This window comes from Ruditapes philippinarum, unplaced genomic scaffold (genome assembly GCF_026571515.1).
Source record: "Ruditapes philippinarum isolate M1 unplaced genomic scaffold, ASM2657151v2 ctg2412_1_1_1_1, whole genome shotgun sequence".
Taxonomy (NCBI): domain Eukaryota; kingdom Metazoa; phylum Mollusca; class Bivalvia; order Venerida; family Veneridae; genus Ruditapes; species Ruditapes philippinarum.
The window spans coordinates 281,141-291,414 of record NW_026854051.1 but is presented as its reverse complement, the minus strand read 5'-3'; positions in this window follow the sequence as shown (position 1 = coordinate 291,414).

Here is a 10,274-nt window from a genome sequence, read left to right as displayed (position 1 = left end):
AAATTAATCTATTTTGCATTGATTGTATTTTCCCTAATCGTTTATTGAAATTGTACAAACGCCTGACAAAAAAACTTAAATGATTATTTCTGTTGATTTGTTTATTTATTTTTCTTTTGTTCTTTTGATTGTATTATCGTTAAATTAAATAATCATTTCAATTACGTAGGACAAAACATAATACTGCATACAAGAAACCATTTTTATACTTATTTAGCATATTTGGTATGACCAGTTTCAAAATAATAACACGTTTCATATCCGTTTGCACAATTTTCAAGTAATTGATTCAATATGTCTGTTTAGTATTTTCTATACATATAATATCACAAAAGAAACAGAAGTACTCCAATTTCCCACAAAATTGAAATCCTACATCTTATCTGTTGCCTTTAAATGAAGCTATCATCGCACAAACGATGTCCTCAATTAGTTTTGTTCAAAGTATTTCTAATATTTTCTCTAAATCTTATTATTTGTAGATATCATAGTTACCAATTTGATATAAGTACCTGATGACTTAAGTCTTTTTAATACGCAACGCTTCTTTCTAAAACGACACCGTGTTATTAAGTACATTTACTTAACTGTACTGAAAGTAAGTTAATTGTAAAATAAAGTATAATAATCATACCGTTAGGAGTTTATTAATGAAAATACATGTGTGCTATGAGATTTCGTTATTACAAAAATATGCATCTGTAAATGTTTAACGTAGTCATTATATGAATGACGATAATACAATCAAATATGTTAAACAAGTATATAGGAATATAATCAGATATTTTTCTTCCCTATAGTCATAATTGTCATAAAACGCCTACATGATTTATATTTGAATTTAATAGTGCACATTTCATTTCTGTCTAATACTGTAACAGATGAGCGCTTATTTACCAATAGGAAATAGACATTTACATTATTAACAGTACTGTACGGCATTTCCGTTTTCTTAGGATTAGTTTAACTTCAAAGTTGTAGATAATAAAATTGTATGTACATCATGTTCTATTTAAATAAAGCAAGTATCACAATAATATTTCTACAAAAAAGACGAAGATCCAGCAATATTTCTAAATAGGTAAAGTAGAAATTGCTTTAGCTGTTTTATGTGTTAAATTAAATATATCAAATCTAAAAGGCGCATAATGGCTAAAAAACAATTATTTGTTTTTTACACCTTTAGCAATGGACAAACATGATTTTAATTATCTTAATTATGAATTAATTTGTCATATTAAATTAAATAGTTAAATATAAACAAAGAAATATTTTGACTTCCATACAAAATACTAATTCATTATAACTGTATTTATTACCAAATGAGTGATTTTGGATACCATAGAGTACACCAAGATTAACAGTTTTTGAGAAATAAAAAGTAAAGTATTTCTTCGGCATAATATGCCTTCTAACTGGATTATTGTGAATATTCGTTAGTGTCAATATGTTTGATATTCTAAATTTATAAGGTCGATATTTTTATGAATTGTGTTGCAGTCTGTTTTTTTCTACTCTTCTTTGATTGATATTACAAGTCATATGAAGAGACATGAAACTATCTGCATTGCAAAACTTCAAAATTGTAAATGTTTGTAATGCTAAATATAATTCTTTTCAAAGATAGCGAATGTTTTCCGTTTGTTTAAAATCACATTGCGAAAATGAACACTATGATTTTTTTTTCAATTTGACATTTTCGCGCAATTGCAATCAAAAGTGGCGGCGTATGGTCCAAAAGTAAAAATGTGTGTGCATTAAACGAGAAAAACAAATTGTGGGACTTAAATACAATGAACATTTGAGGTAGAAAAAAACATGTTAACTGTGTATTCAACAGCCATTTTTAAGTTTAGCATAGACACGAATTGTAGAATATTTTCAAATATAAATTTAATAAAGTAGTGGATGAAATTCATAAGCAAAATATCGCCGTATGTTAATTATTAACAAACATCAGACATTAAATGGAACTGCCATTCGATTCAAGATGTTTACAATTACTAGAAAAGAACATACAGGACAAAATTAATTCTACGAAGAAAAAAGAACAAGTCCTACCATTGTTTTAGTAAAATTGTCCGAACGTCATGTATTTCTAGCATTATATTAAAACATTTTTAAAATGTAAAGAACAACATTCCAACTGCATAATTAAAAGAAAAAAAATATCATGTATTTCTAGCATTATATTCTTAAAAAATGTTTTAATTAGTAACTAGTGTGTGTAAGCATATTGTAATCAGCATATAATAAAGATTGCTATCTATCTGCTTTTATAACGTCACAAAAAGACAGTAAACATTTGCGATACAAATAAGAAGTTTATACACACTAAATATTTAGAAGTGGCAGAAAATATAAAGGTTACAATTTTGCATGAAATCCTAAAATACGTAACCGTCACGCAGCGGCCTTGTATCAGTATTAATGTCAAATAAAAGTTTTGTATAAATTACTATAGATGAACATGCTTCTGTGACGCCTCAGAAAACAATTTATACGAAATATATCACCAACCCACATCAGAAAAGATCTCATTTAGGTAATATGAGTACATGAGGATTAAATAATCTAATTAATTTCATGAAATGACAGTTTTATGTCATTGTTAAATGATTTACAAGTTTCAATGGAATTTCGGTTGCAAGTGTATTTCCTGATACTATAGGCTGTGGAAACGCATGAACAGAGTTGCATAACTCTTTGTTAAATCTTTGCACGTTTTAAAATACGAATGTAGTGATACAAATTCACAGATGGAATAAAAATGTAAATTTTGTTCTATTTATTTTTTTTCTTATAAAAATAAACATTTAATGAAACACGGTTTTATATTAGTTTAAAGTTATTCACCATCCCATTGAGACGTAACGTGTTTATTAAAAGTATAAAATATAGTATAAAATCAGCATGGTCTTTTTTGAATTGAAAAATGACAAGTATGAATATGAATATGAATGGTACACTATTTAATGAAGAATAATTCAATTTGCACGAAGACCTATCAAAACGTATGCTTTATCGATTTTAAGATTTCGTGAAATAGATATGCAAGATTTTATATAAATTGTTTCCTTCGACATGAAAATGACAAGTAAAGGGAAAGTCTCAACTAATTTTCTAACGGAAAGCAAATAGCCTTAACTTTCTGCTCATTCATTTTTAAGAACAAAAGTTGAATTTAATTACAAATTTTCAGGAAACTAATAAAATATTGACATTCACGAAAGTTGTTGGATATTCATTTAAAATGGTTTATTTCGTATCGGATTAACATTTTTAAAAGATAATTATATGTATTTATAAGGATGATTAACAATTGGCTTCTGTAAAGTTTCTGTCGCGTTAGCAGTAATATATTAATAAAATATTTAAAACTATAAATTTGATCAAAAATGAAATAATGAAGTTCAATCATTGTGCTTTTCATGAATGACCAAAGATGTAATATTTCATTCATGAATGTCTTTTTTCAAAATATAAAATCATGAAGCTATTTATCAATTTAAATGACACAGAACGTAATATTTAAATCCTAAGTCCTAAACTATATTTTTATTAAAGTATTATGTATGTCGGCGTTTAGTCAAAACAATAATCTATCCTTAATTCGAGTGTTGTCAACACTTATAACGTATGTTGTGTGAACCTTTTTATTCATTAATCTATTATAAAACTGAGAATTATTGTCATTTCTTCTGTAATATTCACATAATTTGTGGCATATGATACAAACTAAACAGATCTACGTTTTAAGGAAAGGTGTTTTTATTGAGAACTGATGGCGAATGTATTGTAACTGTAGTAAAAATGATATTAAGTATTTATTTTATATTTGTGTTTCTTCTTCTTGTTGTAGTTGTTTCCTTCTATTTATATTTGTCTTTGTTTTTTATTGTTCTTTTTCTACATAAACAGTCCTTATATTAGTTTAGGAAATTTCACAGAAAGACAAAATATTACAACTTTTTATTTAGTTTAACTGAAAGTAAATGTTTAGAATTCAAATCGAATTATAGCTTACTGACAATATTACGGGTTTATATAATGTTAACAGAAAGACATACTTTTGCCTGTTAAAAACATTTTTTGAAACATGTCTGTTATATGAGATAATTTATACATACATATTAACAGAAAAAAACATACCACAATTTTCATTACTCCTGTGTGATTTTATGGCTGAAAGCTATAAAACGTCTCCCGGGCATTTTTTTTTAAGATTTTTACTATATGTACCAAAAAGGAATGTTTTCTTTAAAAAATAATTATATAAAACTTATAAATGTATTTTAAACAAAAAATGAAAAATAAAGTAACAAAAATACGTACTAAGGTATTTTTAATTATTAAACAGAAATGATACAACACCCAATTACAATATAAAGGTAAACAGAACTAGGTCTTGAAATTTCATTCTTATTACTTTTATTTCTTTTTCCCCGTTAAAGTGCTTTGAGGTACATGTTTGATATATTTTATATATATTCACAGAAAAAGGTGATACTTCAGTGTATACCGCAAGAAATAATTGACAATTTCCATTACTTCTGTGTGATTTTATAGCTGAAAGCTACAAAACTGTCTATGTGGGATTGGTTTATAGATTCAATACTTAAACTCAGAAAGGCAGGTTTCTTAATAAATATGCTGCAATATGATAGAGTATTTTTATTTTAGCATGGCATGCTAAAATAAGTTTATACCTTTGGCAACTGTTTTTATATTTATGCATCAATTAACATCAAATTTATGATAATGCATCCGTTCCATATAAATCTAATCAAAATTTATTTTTTTAAAAGACCATTTTGAATATTTTATTGAATAAAAACAAAAAATTTTTTTAAAATTCTGAAATACCTGGTTTTGTGACACTCTCGGAAAACCCAATAAAAAGAAAAAAAACCCGGGAAACTATTCGCATATTTATTTAGTTTTTTTCAGTTTCGGATACTTTTCCCTGAAAATAAAACTTTTTGATTTGTTCAGACATAAAATTTTTGTCACTGTTTAAAGGTGATTTAAATTTTTGCGAAAAATTATGCCTGAATATTGCTCATTATTATACACCGATTACGAAATAAAACTTCAGTAAGGGTAATGAGGATTTAATCCCTATATTCATGTATTTTAAGTTTTAATAAATTTCAAGTTAGATATGCGAACTATGTTCGCAATATTTTATTCTATTATTTTTACATATTCTGTTTTGTAAATTGAAACATGTACATATTCATGTTTCAATTTACCAAATACACAGTTGTTTTTTTTTAAAAAAACATTCTTACAAAACAAGATGCGAATGAAAGACAAAGTATCTTATGAAATTCTTGTCCTTAGTGAGTAGTTGACATATAATAGGAGCTTAAATCAAAACATATTGAATGATCTGAGACAAATATAAAGCAAACATACTTGAATTTATATTAGGAAAGAAACCCCAAATATGTATTAAAATGCTTCAAGAAAAATAGTATATGTTCTATCTAATGCATTTAGAATGAATGTATTATTTGTTTGAATAAATATTCATATTTATACAAACATCCACAATAGAATATTATTTGAAAAGAATACAGCAAGATGAAAATGCATTGAAGAAGGAGAACGGGTTATAATATTAAATGTAGAAATATGAAAGTTATGTGTTGAGGTTTAAATGAATCGTTTTGTCTCTAGGATGTAAGTGTATGTGTAAACAAAATATGGTATTAGTTTGGTCAGAAAGGTTTGGGTTGCCTGAAAGTAGACAGTTTAAATCAATGTCAACATTATTCAATTTGCAAAGTAGCTTTTCGTCGAGCTGTGCCAAATTGTGTACTCCCGAAGAAAAACTGATAGTTTTTTTTCTTTTTGGCTTCAAAGACATAAAGACGATGCTGTTTTTTTAAACAAATGGAAGTTTAAGGAACTACTCTTTGTTCGAAGTCTTGTTTGAAGAACTTGAAGTTTTATTAAAGAAGAAAAATAATAGTTAGACGTGTGTCGTTTGTTTTTCTTAAAATTGTGTTTGAATGATGTTCGAGTTGGAAGGTAGCGGACATCGTTTTGAAGATTATTCCATTCCCTCATTGCAGTAACAATAAATCGTTGTTTTGGCATATATTCTTAGGAATGTTGTCAATATTTCTAAGGTTGTACGTGTCCTTAGTTGCCGTTGGAAGAATTGAGAAAAGAAAATCTGCAGGCAGTCCGTTTTGAATTGTAACAAGTAAGATCATTCTTTGAATATGTCGTCATTCTTCGAGAGACACCGATTGAAAGATTTTCGAGTGAAGCAAGTCTTGTTAATCCGGAAGAACTGCGAACATATTCGTTTTGGATTTTGTTTAGTTTTTTCTTATTTACAATTGGAGCATTTCCCCCGAGGCATCAGCACATACAAGTAATGGACGCATGAAAGAAGTGTAAACTGTCTCTAATGATTTTCTACATAGTTGGAATTTAAGTATTTTTATATAATATTTACCCTATTCTGTAATTAATTTGTTATATTTTATGTGGGTGGCACGTGCAGTTATAAAATATAAAAACTCCAAGATTTGTTTGGTCAGAAACTTCAGTAATAGTCTGATGTTTCATTTATAGTTCTGGGTGTTGATTTGGATATCTCTTTATAGAGACTAATAAAGACTCAGATTTTTAAGGATAAAATGAATCAAGTCATGTATCTGCCCAATAAGACATCAACAATATCGTTAATAAATACGAGGAAGATAATAGGACCAAGAATCGAGCCTTGGCGAATAACAGCTAACAATAGACGATTTAAAGTTAGAAAGCAAACAATTTAAGGTCAATATTTGTTATTAATATATAAATGTATTAAAAGGCTTTAGTAAGTTATATTCCGAATGATAATATCATTTCAGTTATTTCGTGAATGTCGAGTATATATGCGTTAATGTTTATATATGTAGGTCCTATCTTACAACATACTATTTACATGCATTTGAAGTATATTACTGAAATGCTTCGTTCTTTCATGTTAAGGACTGAAAATGATAAAATAGCAATACAATATCGTTTAACTGAATTGTTTCCTGGAAGTTCTAAAATATTTTTTACACGGAAGTTGTATAATTTCAATAAAGTCCGAAGTGATTTATTATGTCATTAAGATTAAGTGATTATTCCTAGGGCGATAGATTGCTTTCATTAAGCTAGTCAAACATTTTATTTTCTAAAGTGTCGCGTACAGTATAATGCCGTTTTATTATTTATAAAACATGAGATTAAAAATGATAAAAATTAGATGTTGAATAATCAATAGGCAACAAAGGCTGTCTCGATTAAGTTCGGAGGAAAATGTTCGGCCAACAATATTTTACTCAACGGCGATGTTTTACTGTGAACATTTGTCCGCTAAACAAGAAACTCGATACTTGATATAGAGAAGTCTATGCCATTGGTATGACTGGTTTGCTTTAATCATATAATACTAGCATTACTTATGATACATGTAAACATCGAAAATAGCTTTTAAGATTCAGATGTTCAGCTCATAATAGTTAGACACAATGAGATTATGTGTAAAATGTAATATGAGATCATTAAAATATTTTGTCATTAGTACATCCATCTTATTCTAATTCAAGAAGATTTTCTTCATCAATAAATATGAATGGCCAAATATAAACAAATCTAAAAGTATAATGAAATATACTTAAAAAGTGCAATTATTAAAGTAACTAAATATATTGACAATATATCAACTTATATTTTGAGAAAACAAATTCTGCAAATATTTCTGTTAAGAAATGAAGTGTAAGATAATGTTATTTAAAAACCATTTTATTTTAGGTATTTTGTGTTATAATGTAAACATTTCATAAAATAGACAAAAACAGAATCCCTAAAGAAATCCCAACACGGCAAAATTGTAAAATGTTGCAGGCTCGGTTGGATTGAACCTGTTCATGGACGGTACTGGAAAGTGCAAGTGACCATACACGCCCCCTAGCATCGGCTTAAGCAGAATTCAACACTTAAACACAAAATTTTGAATTTAGAAACATCCGCAGATGTGTTCATACGGCGATTATCATGGAACCTTCAATGTGACACAGTAGTGTCATTCCATGAAAAGCGGCGTATGGTCCCAAAGTAAAAGAAAGCGTGTGCCCTAAATGAGAAAACAATGGGCGGAACTAAATAAAATGGAATTTTAAAGGGGATCTGAGGTTATGAAGCCTGCATATCACGTACAAGACGTCAAAAAACAAATTTAAAAAGCAGGAAACATATCCTAAGGTTGATTATACAGTATTCAAGTAGGAATACTGGAACCACCCAAGTTGAAAAAGGCCAAAACAAGAAACTTAAAATACCATCTAAACTACACAACAATAATGTCGTGCTGAACGATCTTTAAGGATCGAAAATTCCTATTTTTCTGTAGGTACAGTATTGCATATGCTTTCTAAAACGTATTTATTTACAAATCTATATATTACAATGTTATCGTTTAATCTTAACCGCCAATCATAATACTATGAAATGAACATATAGAATATGATAGTTTAGATTTTTTATTTATTGAATAGCAATTAAGTGTAGATATAGAACAAAAGGAAATCATCTTAGCGTTTACGAAGCGATCAAATTTATCTATTTTGTACAGATCTTACAAATTTTGCCTTACCTTTTAACAAGCTTGTACAATTATTTCTTTTAAATTTCTCTTATTATCTTTTATTGTTTTAAAATCTAAATGTAAGGTGATAAATTGTATTCATTTAATTACATTGATTTTGTAGTCTCTATTACAGCATTTTACCAGTTAATAGGGTTAGGGTTAAAGCAATCAAACAATCACGAATTAAGAAAAGAAAATAATAATAATAAAAACCGTCTCTGTCACACATGTATCATAAATTGTAAGAAAATATGCAAAATATAAACTAAACATATCATTCCGACATAGTTTATATGACAATTTCTTTAACGATAGAATTAATTAAGTAAAGTTTTTATTATCACTAAAACGTCCACACAAAAAAATGCATTTATATTCTGTCAGTATTGACTATACGTATAAAAGCATTAAGCAAACAGAAGTACTCAAATTTCCCACGACATTATTTTCTTAAATCTCAATTGTTGCCTTTAAATTGAGATATTATCGCAAAAACGAGGCTTTTAATGAGTTTTTGAGAAAAGTACTTCTGAAATTTTCTGTAGAAGAAAATTTAATTACTTGGTAATATCAATGCTAACGTTTTTATTAGTTCCTGGGAAACGCCATTTTAACAACCACTGCAAAGATTCTTTTTAAAAACTATATGGTGTTATTAATATCATAGAAATAAACGATACTTGCAATAAGGGCTAATTTCAAAATGAGAAATATACGTAACCCTTAAAAAATTATTTCTGGATAAATTTGATAAGGCTAAAATTAAAGAAAATTAATTTCCCTTATTCGCACCAATGTATTACATGGTAGAAAAAGAAGAAAAATTATCAGATTTTTATTTCTGTTCTATTTAACTCTTTCTGATATGATTTTTCAAGGACAATAGAGGAACAAGAAGTATCTGCATATCGAAAGATTTTAAAATTCTAACAAAAAAAATTGCAAAATACTTGTCAGCAATAATATAGTCCAGCTGATACGAAAAGGGAATATTAAAGAAAAAACAGCTTTGCTAGAGAAATGTTATAGCAGTAGGAAAAATATGCAAAAGAAATGTAATGAAACTGTAAGCAAATGTTTTCTGAAGATATGTTCATTACAAAGCTTCGTGTATTTATATTTCAAAATAGTTATCTTGAGCAAAGTGTTTACTTTATTGCCTTACTTTCCTTATTAAAATGCAAGAAGAATTGCAAGATAACAGGCAATTGCTCATTAAAAGAATATTCAATGTAAATAAAATGTGGATTCAAAGAAAGTATTTGTTTAAATTCGATTTTACCTAAGCGAACTAAAGATCATTAATTCAAATTGACATTTTCTTTTCAATTATTTTCATCTAGCATCAATTTTAATTTAATCTTTCTAAATTTGCGTTAAGAATTTGCAGGTTCTATACGAGCATAACGTGATTGTATAGTAGCATTAGATAGAAAGAAAGTATAACAGATTAACACATATCAGTCAAAAAGTCAAAGCAATATGAAAACCAGCGTCGTTAGAGGTTCCAAAAACAACCGATCGACAATTTAGCAAATTATGTTTGTTTCGCCCTTATCATCTTCGACATTAGTTAATTGTTAATTCAAACTTTAACGTTCAACCCTTCTAAAACTTAACCAGAACTTAA